This window comes from Scomber japonicus, chromosome 19 (assembly GCF_027409825.1).
Source record: "Scomber japonicus isolate fScoJap1 chromosome 19, fScoJap1.pri, whole genome shotgun sequence".
NCBI lineage: Eukaryota > Metazoa > Chordata > Actinopteri > Scombriformes > Scombridae > Scomber > Scomber japonicus.
Window position 1 is genome coordinate 3893315 of NC_070596.1, and position 14464 is coordinate 3907778.

The window sequence follows — 14464 nt, forward strand, 5'->3', positions numbered from 1 at the left end:
TGGCGGCAGTGTGAGCTCCTTCACAAACCCTCCCGAAAATGTAAAACGACGCTTAATTAAATGTAGTCTACTGTGGAAATGTACGTCGCCAAACTCGGGGAATGAATTTACGTTCTGGCGCTGACGGTGAATTTGAGGAACTTGCATTCCAGAAGAAAAGCAAGAAACACAAACAAGCCAAAGACGCAAGCAGCATGGCGGAGAAATACGAGCTTCAAAAATTGTTTGGTGAGTTAAAAGACTTTATTACAAATGAACTTCAGGGACTAATATCGGAATTAAAAGAGTTTCGCCAAGACTGTGACAGAGACATTAAAACTATAATGCAACAAACAGCGGACCTACGTAAAGACATGGAGCGGATAGGGGGACGAGTTGATGAACTTGAAGCCAGAGTGGGACACGATGGGACAAATAACAACAAGTTGATGGTATCTATGAAATCTCGAGTTGAACAGCTTACGGAACAGATGGAATACTTAGAAAATAAGTCCAGACAGAACAACGTATGCATTTACAACGTTCCTGAAGGAACTGAAGGATCTGATATGACAGCTTTCCTAAAACAGCTGATTAAAGACACTCTTGGGGTAACAGGAGATCTAATTATCGGGCGGGCGCACAGAACTGCAACTGAGAGACGGAACTTGGCAAGACCCATCATTGTTGCTTTTCTGAACTACGACGCTAAACAGACTGTGCTGCAAGCCGCCTGGAGTAAAAAGGAGATTAAATTTAAGGAGGATCGGATTTTTCTTGACCATTATTTCACATACCAAACAAGACAACAACATTCGCTATACAAACCAATTAGAGAGCGGCTGAAAGCGCAGGACATCAAAACTCATATCATGGCTCCAGCAAAACTTAAAGTATTTAACAGTGACGGATCAATCACTATGTTTCCAAACCCGACAGTAGCTGCAAAGGAATTAGAAGAAAAAGGTCTCTATAAAGCAAGAAGATAATGGATAATGGAGGAAGATGATGGATTCTCTCTCTCTCTATCTATCTCTCTATCTCTCATCAGTGCGACGCTCCTCTCCTTTTTTTTCTCTCTCTCGTTAATGACTTTAGCTTTTTTCTGCTCCCTCGCTCTGCATTTTTTTATTTTTATTTATTAAGCTGTGAAACGGACAGGGCTGGTCACTCTCACTGCTTTGTTTCGTCTTTTGTTTCGTCTTTTGGCTTCCTAGTGGACAATGACAACCTTTCTTATGGACATATTGTCAAGTTATGGTTGAGCTTAAAGAGAGATGGGAGGCCCCATCTTTCGCTTTATTTTTGTGCTTTATATATATATATATATATATATATATTTTTTTTTTTTTTTTTTTTTTAAATTTGCACTGTATGTACAGTAGGCTATATGTGTGTGAATGTGGATGTGGGAAAGTGAGTGAGTCCTGTATGAGTGTGAGTAAGAAAGTGGATGGAGTGGATATGTGTGGATATGAGTGAGAGTAGGGGGTGGATGGAGTGGGTATGGGCGTGGATGTGGGTGAGTGTGTGGGAATGTAAGTGAGTATTGTATGAGTGTGAGCAGGCCTGGACTGGGACACAAATTCGGCCCTGGACTTTTTGGTCCAGACCGGCCCGCTACAATCCATGCTCAGATACTGTGCCAACTCACGTTGATGTACATTTAAACACACAAGCCCTTAATAACAGTAGTATACTGAACAATATCCCTTATATTCTGGAGACTTGAATAGGCTGGAATTAGTTTTAACTGTATAATGTGAAACTGTTGAACGAGCAATAAACCATAAACACTGACTGAAAAAAATATGTAAAGCATCATAGGCTACATATGTGTTATGGTGTTAGATCAATGTCCTTCATGAACATATTAGACTATAGGCACAAAGAAAGGTGCATGTTGACACTTAAAACACTTTAACTCTGGTGACCTGATTTGGCGGATGTCATTATAGGTAGAAATGATCAAAAAATGTGAAAATAGCAGATCTACATGCTCAAACCACATCACATTGCAACATGTGAGTTGAGTGGTAAGCTTGCAGATTTGTAATTATGTGGCATCCTTTGATGAAAATAGTGGTTAAGTGGTTAATAAAAGCAACTAATCAATGAATCAGGATAGTATATGAATATGATTGTTTTCCAATACTTTAGATAACTAGATTTAGGCCTAGTTGTAACACACCACACTATGCAGAGTTTGCTATTTATTATGTTTAGTAAAGTTCATAGACAGTTAGTAACCATTCTGAACATTTAATGAGTGTTTATCCACACCATGCTAGCAGGCACACACCTGCTTAAAACTCTATCATCACTTCCACACGGTGGAGAGTCTTCCTCAACCTCCTGCTCCTGCACCACCATGGCAGCGGGAGCCTCACTTGACTCACTGTCCGACACCTGCTGCTGAGAGGGACCCACTCCCGAAGCCGCTCCGGCCACGCTGGCCCCCGCAGCAAACATTTCTGATTTTTTTTTGCTCGTAGCAGCGTCGGTTGCTAGAGCTTTTTTTTTTATCTCTTTGTTTTTCCGCTCCGCCTTTTCGCTTTTTAGCCGCATTGTCCATTTTGTTGTAGTAGTATCTCTCACTATCTCTCATCTGATTGCTTGAAGTTGTCATCAAAGGTGATTGGACGAGAGGGGGTTGGGGAGGGTCAAGAACCAGCATGGGTGGGACTCCTGGGCCTCTGTAGCCTATCATAGGGCCACTGGGCCAGGTATTCTTTAGACAGACAAGCCAATGGGCCTCTAATGTGTCTGCAGGCTGCAGCGGAGCTCTGTGGGCCGGTGCATGTCTCTGCTCTGGGCCGGGAGAGTGACCATGGCAAGGCGCAGCAAAAACTAAATAAACAAATAAACAAAATAAAAAAACGGCAGCCACCGGCCCATTATTGACCGGCCCACCGGGAAAAGTCCCGGTACTCCCTATGGCCAATCCACCCCTGAGTGTGAGTAAGAAAGTGGATGGAGTGGGTATGTGTATATATGAGTGTGAGTAGAGGGTGGATGGGGGCGGGCGGGCATGATTTGTCCCTCTGCCTGAAGGTGGGTGGGGATATGGGGTGTGTGTGAGTGGGTATCTGTGTGAAGATGTGTGTGTTGTGTTGGAGGGTATGTGTTGTACTGGGTGGGTATGCTTGATGGTGGGTACGTGCATGCCCGCCGATAGGGGGGACAAACGGGTCTGTTGTCCCTGGCCCAGGGTAGGGGGGGGCCCATAACTGGGCCGTCATTAAATTATGGAATTATTATTGTTATTATTATTTTTAAATAGGCCTATTTGTGGAAAACATATGTAATATTTGAGTTACATAAAAGCTTTTTATTTGTTTTCTTCCTAATTGTCCTTGAAATAGTGGCCAAGAACCCCCCCACCCCCAACACAAAAATGGTTTGGCCACTGATCAAAATTTGATTTTGTCAGTTGATTTGAAGTTCAATACGCTCAAAATGTCCAATCAGTACAAGTCCGGTGCTCAGAAAAGGAAAGAAAAGAGAAAAAGACAAGAAGGAAATAAAGGCCTCAGAGATTTTCTTCACAAATATTTTAAAAAAGGTGGTGACGATGAAGCTGGAACTAGTGAAATCAACGTAGAGCAAGGTAAGAAACAGCGCAGCCAATGTTTAACAGGTCAGCACTAATGTTAACGTCCATTAGCTTGTATAGCCTGACACAACATGTTATCTTTGACAGAAACAGTTGAGTTTGGTAGCTCCGTCAGAGAGGATGAGACAGAGAGGAGAGAGATCCAGCGGCAGTCAGGTGACAGAGAGAGTGATGCGGGAGGGACCCGTTGCCCTGGAGCGGAGGGACAGAGTCAGGTTACCGGTGAGAGAGAAGAGAGAGAGAGAGAGAGAGAGAGTCACAGTGATGCGGGAGGGGCCCGCTGCCCCGCAGCGGAGGGACAGAGTTAGGTTACCGGTGAGAGAGAGAGTGTCACAGTGATGCGGGAGGGGCCCGCTGCCCCGTCGGAGAGTCTGAGCAGGATGGATCAGAGACTGATCACATGCTTAATTTCAGCGATCCTGCATTATGGCCAACTAGAATGACCGACTCTGATAGAGTGAACATCGTACGTGTGATGGCAAAACGAACGCCTTTCTCAGAGAGGGCAAAGGAATTGACAGCAGATGCAGAGGGCAGGGAATTCCCAAACTATTTGACATATTCGACATCCCACAATGGAAGGGAAAAAATATTCTTTGGCTTCATCAATCAGCTGTACAAACTATTCAGTGGCAGCCCTCACCGATGGGAAATCTTACAAAGAGTTTTGGGTTGTTCTCTGCACAGCTTGTCTGACACACGATGGAGTGCGCGGATAGAGGGAGATGGGTCTTGCTGCGGAACCACGAAGGTGGAGCTGCACCAGAGTCACATTGCACATTTTTACTTTGCACTTTTTTCTTTTCTTTATTAGGATCCCCATTCACAGCCCCAACAGAATCGGCTATTCTTCCTGGGGTCCGCACTATTATCAACATAAACCATTTGTTGTATACTTTTAGATATTACATTGTGCCATTATATGCTATTTTTTTAAAATGAAAAGTTTATTCTCTATGATCTCACTGTGTGTAATGCTGCTGCTGCACTGTAATTTCTCATCTTGGGATCAAAAAATATCTCTCTTCTCGCTGGTCTACCAACATCATAAAAGACCTTAATCACCCGTCCCATGGCCTGTTTCCCCTTCTGTTGTCTTGAAAAAACATAACCTCGGCTCAAGATGCAGTTACTGCTGAAACATTTCAGGCATATTATTATTGAACTAATAACAACTATATTTATTATTTTCTTAGTATGTGTTATTGATTAAATATCTCAGGGTTCCAGTCTTGTTCTGGTAACAGTATTACTTTGTAAAAGAGAAATGACAAGTTCATTTTTAATCTTATATCTTGTGGCATTGAATAGCTGTATGGATTATGAGGATGTTTTGACAGACATGCAGGTTAGGATAATTGCTGAATGGCCTGTAGGTGTGAAAGGGAGTGTGAATGTTTCTCTGTGGTATATTCTCTGCTCTGTGATGGTGACTAGCCCAAGGTGTACCCTGCCTCTCTCCTGACGTCTGCTGAGACATACTCCAGCTCCCCCATAGCCCAGTGACGATAAGTGATATTGAAAATGAATGAATGACTGAGTGTTTAAGATATAAATCAATGTTGATGATTTTATTTGATTGTATTTTTTATTCATTCTCATCCACTCGGAGGGTGACAAAAGTTAAAGGTCACCACATGACCTCCATCGTGTCTGGCTCTGTTGGGGTGGGCTCAGTTTGGGTGACCTCCATCGTGTCTGGTTCTGTTGGGGTGGGCTCAGTTTGGGTGACCTCCATCGTGTCTGGTTCTGTTGGGGTGGGCTCAGTTTGGGTGACCTCCATCGTGCCTGGCTCTGTTGGGCTGAATTGACTTCGGAAAAAGGATGACAAAAAAGATTTTTCCCATGATATATTACAAACTCCCTGTGTACTGGGAACTCACATCATGGAGATTTCCTCCAAAGTATAGTTGTCTGTCCATACCCTGCCAGAGGAAATGTCTCGAGCAGTTGTTGGCACCACCACCTCCTGATTACGGGCATGTCTGACTGATAATAGATAGAAAGTTAAAATTTCTTTATCATAAAATTTCAATTGGTCTCACAGTCCATTTTTTAAATAACTATAAAAACTCACTGAAGCGAAATCAAAAGGCATGTCCAGGGTCACATACAGGGCATACTGGAAAAAAAAAACAATCTCCAATGTTACATCAACAAATCTGCATTCAGAACACACAAAGACCATGGCATTTCAATTATAAGAGCTCTGACCATCATCATGTATACCCCACAGTCATTCCCTCCCCGCTGCAGTGGTGCATCCTGTTAAGAAATAAGACCACATAGTTCACTATAGTTATTCTGTCAGGGCACCCCACAGCAGATAATAAAGGTTTATGTGCAAAGAAGTTAACCCTCCTGTTGTGCTCAGGTCAAGGAAGGAAGGAAGGAAGGAAGGAAGGAACGAATAAAATGAGGAAGGAACGAACGAATAAAATGAGGAAGGAACGAAGGAAGGGAGGAAAGAGGAAGGAAGGAAGTGGGGAAAGAAGGAAATAAGGAAGGAAGGGAGGAAAGAAGGAAGGAAGGAAGGGAGGAAAAGAGGGAGGAAGGAAGGAAGGGAGGAAAGAGGAAGGAAGTGAGAAAAAAGGAAATGAGGAAGGAAGGAAGTAACGAGGGAAGGAAGGAAGGAGGAAAAGAGGAAGTAAGTAAGGAGAGGAAAGAAGGAATGAGGAAGGAAGGAAGGAAGGGAGGAAAGAAGAAGGAAGGAAGTGGGGAAAGAAGGAAATGAGGAAGGAAGGGAGGAAAGGAGGAAAGAAGGGAGGAAAAGAGGGAGGAAGGAAGGAAGGAAGGAAATGAGGAAGGAAATGAGGAAGGAAGGAAGGAAGGAAGGAGAGGACAGAAGGAATGAGGAAGGAAGGAAGGAAGGAAGGAGAGAAGGAAGGAAGGAAGGAACAGTCAAAAGAGATAGGGTCAATTTGACCCGGGAGCACAACAGGAGGGTTAAAAACCCACACCTTCAACTGACTCAGTGTTACAGTGGTCCAATGGCCTGGTGAAATGTGATTTGCCAAGTTTCTGTAATGAAACAATAATACAATATAAATACAAACAGTAGGGCATTAATGCCTGAAAAGAACGGTCAACATGCAAGTCAAAAAAAAAAAAAAAGAGTTGGGGTTTAAAACAGAACCACCCCTCCCCGTGTTGTGTTACAGCCAGTGGTTTTAAACTGAATTGGTCTAATACTATTACAGCCATATCTGCTATTCTAGTATATGTTTTCATTTAATTATTTAGATATTTACATGGGGTGGCAGCAAAGTATGCTTGAAAGCATATAAATAAACCAATATACAAAAAACCATACCCAACTGGCTGAAACAGGAACGTATGGCCCTCAAATGGGACTGCCATGCCTGTCATCATGAGTGACAGACTCCAGGAGTTTTATATTCCTTAGCAGTGACTTTCTCAATATCTGGCACTTGAAAGAGCGTGCACCAAGGTTTTTCCAGGTCAACTTAAGGCAAACCCATGTATTTATACAGATCCAAATCACAGCCTATGTTATCTCATGACAGTTTTCACATAGATGATGTGCAGACTGTACCATGATGTTAGAATATGAGAAGCAAAACATACTGATATATCAAAAGCCTGGAGTTTGTTCATCACGTTCAAAATGGAACAACTTGAAAACTTCTGGAACGGTCGGACTGGAAGCTCTGGAACGCTTTGTAATGAGCGCAAAACCTGAATATGTCTCTGTAGCTCCCAAGCCCAAAGTCTACAGGGTTCATGAAGTCCAGAAAAAAAATCTCCTTTGACTTTGGCTTGAGTATCTGTAAATGCAGATGACATTAAGACGTGGCCCGACTGAGGGCCCACAACACAAGAAAAGACTACAAGTTAACAAAAGAAAGGGGATTTGTGAATGACATGCTAAAAGAGAGAAATACAGTGATGGGGGGTAAATGCAAAGGCAACAGACAAACAAATACACATCACATCAACAGCTATGTGATGTCATCGACATAATCTTGGAAAAAAACTTACACACAAAACCCAGTGGCCGGACTCCCATGAAGGGAGTAAAATGACGTCCTTTGTTCCAAGATTGTCCTGTGTGTTGGAATAATAATAATAATAATAATAAACACACACACATGTACATTATGTAGACAGACAGACAGACCAAATATTTTAAAAGTAAACTGACAGGTAAAGCTGCAAGGGGATCATCGTCAAATGGTGGTAACCAGGTCACCACCGCATAGATGCTGAAAGTGTGGACATCTTTGCCCTGAAGAGACAGAAACAAACAGTGCAGCAGGTTTCATTGTACATTTAGAAAAAACTGTATTGTATAATGCAAAACACAGCAGAAATAAGCTGACCTGTGAAGCTCCAAGAGTAGTTATGATTTGAAAGCACTGATTAGCAATCTGTTGAAAGAAATGGAAGGTCATTACTAAGCTGATGCATTCACATGTATCCCACATGCATGGAAACATACAATTACCTGTGCTTCCACGTCATCAAAGGCCAAAGACCAGAAGTCACATCTTGCTAATGCCCGGCCTGGGCTAAAACAAAGTATGTCCTCATTTGGATCTTTGTTTTTATCCAAGACATAAGCCAACTGGAAAAGGCAATTATACACACAGATAGCACAACAATACAAAAATTAACATAAATGTAGACAAAATATTTATGGATATGACTACAAAATGATACATCACCAATTTCTGTTGTGCTGGGAGAGGACTAACAGCCCATATCCTCCTGTTCAGTTGGTCATCTGTCGGGCCTGTTGTTGGACCTGGAAGTAGGTCAGACAGGCTTGGACAGTCTGAGGAGAACATGCATATCAGTGTGGCAATAAAATATTTGTACTGTCTTCACATAACTTTCCTTGTAAAAGGGGAAGTATGCTTACAAGTGAAAGACATAATTTTATGACGATATCAAGATATATTTTCCAACATTAAGTAGTTACATACAGTCATTAACATACTTTTTCCTTGTACTGTACTTACCAGGTTGTGTTGTTACATCTGCTTCTGTGGGTGGCTGTGCAGCTGTGGCTTTAGTAAAAGAAAAACAAAGCAAGGCTTTAATCATTTGAATGATGAGCATTCTTTTGTTTTAATTTGACAAAATTATAAATGAATGAAGGCAAATTATATTACCTATTACTATCTGCCCATTGTGATCTAACTGCAGATCGACATCCTTGCCCATCACTTTCTTGATATTGTCTTCTGTCTTGTTGTTGCATTTTTTGTTATAGTGGTGTAAGATGTTACGCATCATGAATATATGATTAGATGGTGTGTGTGTGTATTCAGAAAGTAATTGTTCTTCCGCATGTCTGCAAATAACTGCTCTGCACACTGGCTGTTGACCCAGCCAGCCAGTTCTGGGACAAGTGCAATTCTCCGAAGGATGTCCCTGGGATCCTTTGTGTTTTTCTCGTGGAAAACATCATAAAGGGTATAGTGATCCGATGATCCCGTGAGCGGGTGGCCGTTTGTGTCTGGATCCATTTTTTTACTTTTTAGCCATGGTAAATTTACCTTCAGTTTTCCCTCGGCTGCTGACTTTAGATTTTCATCAGTTGCCTCAGCCAGCCGTCCCTCATTCGGACTGAAAGGCAACCTTTCAGGTTCTCTCAGGTTTGTGTGTGTTGAAAGCCCCCTTGCAAAGTCGTAAATGGCAATGTTAGGGAAGTGCTTCCAGCTAAGCAAAATATCTGCATAATCTCTGGGACTCTCTGCTCTCAAGTTAAATTTTATTGAGTAGACAACAGCACAGGGGCACATAACAACTGCCCAGCCACCTATGGAAAACAAAAAGTTGAGTTAATGAGACTGCACAACTTGCTATACTAAATAACTGCCACATTGTGTGTTACTAAGCGTGGTCCATTAGTTAAGTCCTGTGACAACTGTTGAGCTACAATATATGTTTACTTTTTAAAAACATTTTATACTAAAGATATTGCATGGAACACTATTTCATCACTGTACAGTAACAACATGCAGCTCTTCAGTGAAAGATGTGTGATGTACCTGATGCTCCCCAGACCTTCTCAAAAATCTTATCATAAGATGACCTGTTCTTCATCTCCTCCCGGAGTCTGAGAATAAGGTCCATCTTAGAGCCTTTAGAATCTATGCCACATTGTTTGCATAGTTTTCGCACCATGTCCACCTATAATTTCATCATAGGGAAAACAAACAAATAAAACAAAATAATAAATAACATTATTTATCCATGAGTCACCACACAGTGAATTAACAGTTGTAGGATAGCAATTACCCGGAGGTTAATAAGGGCATCTTGGAGCCTCTCCTCTGTCATTTGGAGATCTGACATTTCTGCAGCCTGCCTTGGTGCATGCAACTTCTCATGCTCTGTGTTGAAAACAGTGTCCCCATTTCTGCATTTTGGTCCTATCCAAGGTGCCCAGTTGTTATAAGACGGTAAAACCAGAAAGGGGTTCTTCTGACCACCTGGAGTTTAAAAGAGTAACTTTATCACACAACAATTGTCTGGACAAATCATTCCAGTGTCATGAAGTAAGTGTAAACCCACATTGATAAACTTGAGGAGTGAAATGTATATTTATATGAAAGCCAGTGCAGTGACCTCAGTGCTCTAGATGTACTGTGAGGCTGTACAAGCTCTGATAAATAAGATGGTGTCAGACCATTAAAACACTTAAAAACAATTAATAAAACCTTGAACTGGATCCTAAAGTGAACAGGCAGCCAGTGCAAGGATGCAAGGACAGGACTGATGTGGTCGCGCCGTTTCTTTCCAGTCAGCAGGCGGGCGGCTGCATTCTGGACTACCTGTAAACGGCGCAGTGCTGACTGGTCGAGACCAACAAACAAGGAGTTACAGTAGTCTAACCGTGAGGTAACAAAGCTGTGAATGACTTTCTCCAGATCATTCCTGGGGAGATAAGCCTTTGCTTTTGCTATTAGTCTTAGCTGGAAGAAGCTTGTTTTCACGATTGAGCTTATCTGCTTCTCAAACCTAAAGTCACTGTCCAAAATAACACCAAGGTTCCTTGCAGATGGGTGACAGTGAGGCTTCAGGGTGCCAATGGCGCTGTCATAGCCATCTAGGAGATTTTGTTTCCCGAATAAAATAATCTCCGTTTTATTTTTGTTCATGGAGAGAAAGTTCACTTCCATCCAAGATTGAATGTCCTTGAGGCAGTCTAATAAGACCTGGACAGAGGCTTGGTCATTTGCTTTTAAGGGCAGATAGATTTGCACGTCATCTGCAAAGCAATGGAATGAAACATTGTGCTTTCTAAATATGGATCCCAATGGCAACATATATATCGAAAAGAGGAGGGGGCCCAAAATAGAACCCTGAGGCACCCCACAGCTCAGGGGGGAAGTTGCCGAAGTATACTGGCCCATCTGGACAGAGAAGCTTCTGTCAGAGAGATATGACTGAAACCACTTAAGAACAGTACCCTTAATGCCCACACAGGTGTTTAAGCAAGACAGGAGGATGTTGTGATCCACTGTGTCACAGGCAGCTGTCAGATCCAGAAGGACCAGAACAGCAGAGTTCCCAGAGTCAACAGATAAAAGATCATTTAAAATCCTTAAAAGTGCAGTTTCAGTGCTATGGCGTGACTTAAAACCAGACTGGAACTTCTCAGAAATGCCATTTAGGTCAATAAAAGACTGCAGCTGTTTGTTAACCACCTTCTCCAACACCTTAGAAAGAAAGGGAAGCTTGGAGATAGGCCTAAAGTTGGATAAGACTGTGGGGTCAAGATTGTGTTTTTTGATGAGGGGCTGGACCACAGCATGTTTAAAGGCAGCTGGGACACATCCAGACATCAAACATGAATTTATCAGATCCATAACACAGGGCCCAATAATATGGAAAACATCCTTAAAAAGACGGGGTGGGATGCTGTCAAGAGGACAGTGAGAAGGTCTGAGGTGCTGGACAATATCAGTTAAAGCTGAAAGAGACACTTGCTCAAATGTGTCAAAAACAGCAGGGCAAACAGGAGAGACGGCAGGATCCAATGCAGACAGCGAAAGAGAGGACCTAATATCGGAGATCTTGCCAATAAAAAACCTTAGAAAATCTTCACATAATTTAAGTGAAGGAACAACACCATTGCGGTCACAAGGGTTTAAAAGAGTATTTAAAGTATTGAACAGGAACTGAGGTTTATGACTATTAGCTGACACAAGATTGGAGAAAAACTGACTCTTGGCAGCTTTAACAGCTTTCTGGTACTGCAATAGGCTGTTATTTAAAATGTCCAAAGAAACATGTAGATGATCTTTCTTCCACTTCCTCTCAGCGCGTCTACATGCACGCCTTAAAGTGCGTGTGGTGTCATTAAGCCATGGCTCTGTTACAGGCTTAGGACGTTTGCACCTAAAAGGAGCCACCAAATCTAATATGTCAGTACAAGTACAATTAAAAGTGTCTAAAAACTCATCAAGAGTAAGAGTACCATAATGATCCTGAGTATGTAGCACAGAGTGATTAAATGCTGCAGAAAACTCCGAAGCAGTTGAAGGGTTAATTGTGCGCACACGGCGGTTTGTAGCACACAGTTTCACATGGGAGAGAGGCAGTGTAATATTAAATAAAACAGCGAAGTGATAACAGTAAATTAACCATTCAGTGATCAAATCAAAGCCAAAACACATTCAAATAAACAAGTCAAAAAGACACGCTGTACCAAATCATTTAAAACAACCCTTGGATATTATTAAGAGTTCTGAAGTAAAACCAGATCCTTAAGTGCTTTTACTTTAGTGCCATAATTCTTATGGCACTTTATTTTTTTTTTACAGGGTGAATATGTTGGATCTGTGTTTGTTTTACAGTTGGGCGGGTTCTTCTGCATGGTGAGAGACATCATGTAGTGGAAACCTGCTGGGTCTACCTGGGGATAGAGTGAAGCGGGAGTGGTGAATAAGGTTGGTCTGGCTGATGAGCATGCCACACAGTTAGTCATATTCATTGATGATGCAGTAACAGTCATCCAGCCCAGCCACATATTTTTATGAGTATAGCCGGTTGCTAATGTAACAATATCTCTATAGTACTTAATTTGCTGTAATCAATAGTTACCACTCCTTTGCTTTGGCTGGGGAGAATTTCGGGTGCACTGGTGGACGTTGCGGTGGTGGTTTTATTTTTGGGTGGAGGCTTGAGGAGGTTCACTTTAACCAATCCCATGGAGTCAGCTCCGGATTGATCCACTCCTAAAATTAGATAAAACTTTTTAGGTGTTTTGTAATTTTTGGTCATGAAGGGGTCGTCCCATAAGTAGGTACAGCCTCAGGCCAGCCAGTGTATGCATCCACTGCTACCAAGAGATACCTGTACCCTCTAGCATTGATCAACATGTCTGTGTAATCAATAATGATTTCCTGTCCTGGCAGGGAAGGTAATGGAAATTTGCCTTGGTGTGGTTTGATAGTTGGTTTTACATTATAGGCCTTACATGTGCTGCACTCTCTGATGTGATTTCCAATTGCTGTAGGTAGATAAGGATGCCACCAATGAGTCAGGTGATGTTTCATTTGAGTACTGCCACACTGAGTTAACCCATGTGCTTCCTGGAGCACAGCTGAGGTGAGTCCCGGGGGAAGTACTGGCCTCCCATCCGGTGCTCTCCAAATCCCCTCACTCTCTCTGGCTCCTTTATTTATCCACACACTCTTCTCTTGAGGAGAAGCTTTTTCCTGTTCTAATCCTACTACATCTTCCTCACAAGGGGGAAGCATCAAATCATGTATTGTCTTTTCTGACTGTATCATAGTGTACTGCACACCATATCCTGCTTCCTGTTTTGCTGCCTGGTCAGCTGCGTCATTTCCCTTTGCAGTCAGTGAGTCAGTTTTGTCATGTCCCTTGCATTTAATTACTGCAATCAGTCTGGGTTTCATTAAGACTTCTGCCAGTCGTTTGATGTCTTTTTCATGTTTGATAGGGGTTTTAGAGGCTGTGAGAAATCCTGCTCTCATCCACTGGCTCAGTTCCACCTGTGTTGCTCCTACAACATATGCTGAGTCTGTGTAGATGTTAACGCTCTTTCCCTCAGACCATTCTAATGCTGCTATCACTAGCAGAGCTACACCAGCCATACCCCATCCTCTGCAAGACCGAAGCCACCAAGCCAGCCATTTGCTGACCTTTCTGCCCCCTTTTGCCCCCACAATAAATCTGTGGCTTGCAACTAACTTTTGCCTCTCGTGATCTGCATTTGGGTCCAAGAGCCTGACAGAAATGATTCTTTACACTGATGGTTCAGCTAGTAGACCATCTGACAACTTTCACCTAGCTGGCTATGCAGTAGTAAATGATTGGGAGGTTTTAGAAGCGCTAGACCTGCCGCCTGGCACTCCAGCGCAGGCAGCAGAACTATATGCCCTCACTAGGGCCTGTATTATCACTTCTGGTAAAACTGCCAGCATCTACACTGATTCACGATATGCTTTTGGTGTAGCTCTTGATCTCGGTCAGTTATGGAAAATGAGAGGGTTTGTGTCATTATCTAGCAGACCACTATAACATCATGAGTTGGTAAATGACCTGCTAGATGCCATTATGTGTCCGTTCCAGCTTGCAATTGTGAAATGTGCTCTCTCAGTAAAATTATCCTATTTCACGAGGAAATCCAATGGCTGATTTCACAGCTAAACAAGCAGCAACTTCCTCTTCCTTCATGGTACATCAGTGTGCCTCCACACAGCCTGTCCATCTGTTTTCGCTACCCTCCGTTAATGATGTTGTAATGCTGCAAAATCGCGCTGATGATAGGGAGCGTAGTCTTTGGTTGAGAAAAAGATTGTACAGTTGATGCAGAGTCTAGCTTGTGGCTCCAACCTGATGGTCGTGATACTGGCACGTGTT